Here is a 2,616-nt window from a genome sequence, read left to right as displayed (position 1 = left end):
CTAGTAGTGTAAGAACAGACTAATATAGCCTTCTGGGTTTCCCTGCAGGCTGACAGAAGACAGGTAATAAAATTGATTTGACAATGCTATTGGTTGTCCCTTCTCTGCTTGATTTATCGCTCTAGCCTGGACACATTCTATAACTCATCATCTTGAAAGGAGAGAGAGACAGAGAGAGAGAGAGAGAGAGAGAGAAACAGGTGGTTGCAGAACCCAACACCCAACCACCCAACATAGGTCTTTACCCTGGTCTCAGCAGGGGCCCTCCTAGGAAGTCACATTGGAACATTAGAATCAGTTCCCTAGGGTCATAGTTTCTGTGGCTGGGACAGGGAGTCCTATACCCTGGTCTAATTTGGCTCCTTGGAGAATGGCTCTGGAGGACAGGCAGACAGGAGACAGGAACGGTGAGTGTAGGTCCAGCCAGTTCCTCTGAGGCCTTAGTGCTTCGGAGGAAGACAGCCTGGTTAAAACAGGATTTACACATCCATTGATTTTTTTTCCCATTTAATCTTGACATCATTCGTTTTCTTTCCTGAAGAGTCAACTCATTAATCGTTCAGGTGCAGCTGACTCTTTCTTATTTGTAGTGACAGGAGCTACTGATGTGTAGCTAATGGGAACCACAGATAATCTCAACCTTCACTGGAGTTCCTCAACATGGCTTTGACATTTCATTGAGAGCCTGGGAGAGGAGAGACACCCAAAGACAGACCACTACGGGAGGGAAACAAAACTAGGGGAGGGAAAAAAATATTTTGTGGATCTGGGAGATCCACAAAAAGAACCAGACCATGGCTGTTTGAGTTGATTTTCTTTTTTTGTTTGTTTGTTTTTCTTTTTTTTCTGCCTTGGTTCTTTGGGTGGGGAAGCCATACTTCAAAATGAGTCAGCAGAGTGTGACAGCACAATACCCTCAATGCCCCACCTCCCACCTCATTCCTGGCAGGACAATAGCTTCCCCTCAAATCTGTGAAGAATACATGCCAACAAGCTCCATGGGTGCCTGAAACCTTGGATAGTACCTAACCCTGTGTGTGCTATGTTTTTTGCTGTCCAATAAGTCCTCACTTAATTTCATCAGTGGGTTCTTGGAAACTGGATGTTAGCAAAATATAATGAAACCAATATAGTAAAACCAATTTTACCACAGAGCTAATTGACATAAACAAGGGTTAAATTTCTAGGGCAGATTTCTGGTTACAAAAACATCACCAAACTTCTCAATAAAGACCAAAATACTTCTAACATTAAACACTGGAATAAATATGAACTATATATACATTTAATAAAGTAATAAAAATAAGATCATGATTTACCTAATTTTTGATGAGTCAGTGAGTGACAGCAGTTGTAGCCTGGTGGGTTAAATCAAGGAATAAACATTTATAAAGAGAAAATTGTAAGGAATACCCCATACCACCACACGGTTCAGAAACAATTATAAATACTGCCGGTTTGCTGAGTAATTTTGTATTGCATAGTTTATCGTCATGCATTTGTATGATTATTGCCTACTTTTTAAAAATTTTACAATAGTTTGTATTCATTCACTCATTCTTTTACCTACCCACTTACCTGGGGGTGGCTTAAGCCTGTTTCTGAAGCTCAGGACATAAAGTGGGAACCAGCCCTGGCCAGGATGACATCCCATCACAGGGCACCCTCACACACACCCTCACACTCACTCACATGGGGACAATGTAGACACGTCAATGAACCCCAGGTGCACATCTTTGGAGTGTGGGAGAAAACCAGAGTACCCAGAGAAAACCCACACAGACATGGAGAGAATGTACGACTCCACATCGACAGTGGCTCTGGCACCGAATCAATTTTTTTCTCATCAGCTTTACAATGAAACAACGTTGAATGAAATGACATTATTTGAGGACCTGCTATACTACACACCTATGATAATGTTTAACTCATAAGTTAGGAGAGGTAAGAAATCAACAACAATAACTACTACTAAAAGAGAACAACGATAACAATATGCTATAACAAAAGTTATGTGAATATGGTCTCCCTTATTATCTCCTTCTAAAAATATCTTCATATTTTTGGGCAGTTGTTGACTGCGAGTAACTGAAATCATAGAAATCAAAACCATGGAAAAGAAAGGACTGCTGTGTTTGGTCCATCTCTACAACAATACAGTGACCTCTCACACTTGGCAGGACAACTCACCAAGGCCGTTTACAGTCCCGACCTTAGACCTGGTTGAAGAAAGGGGTTCCTGCTCCAGGCCTCACACATCACACACACACACACACGTGCACACAGCATTTATTAAAGAACACATGAGAGCTTCAGTCACTCAGGACTCATAACTCTCAACAACTGCTGTGCAGACACACTGCTCGTGCCTCAAAGAGGAACTTCTGCCCATCTCGTGCCACAGAAGCTCAGATCTCATTGCTATTGAGACTGAAGGCCTTGAAGGTGCAGGTAGAACTGAGGTCTAGGTCAGAGACAGACTACTTCAGAGTGCAGGAAGAATTTCAGTAGTGAAAATGCCAAGGACGGAGAAAGAAATAAAAGGAATCCATCGCGGTCATGCTTCCCTTCCCATAGCATGAATGTGATGGATTCCTGCATCACACAGTGTCGGAT

Source organism: Piliocolobus tephrosceles, chromosome 11 (assembly GCF_002776525.5).
Source record: "Piliocolobus tephrosceles isolate RC106 chromosome 11, ASM277652v3, whole genome shotgun sequence".
NCBI lineage: Eukaryota > Metazoa > Chordata > Mammalia > Primates > Cercopithecidae > Piliocolobus > Piliocolobus tephrosceles.
Note: the sequence above shows the minus strand (reverse complement) of the source record.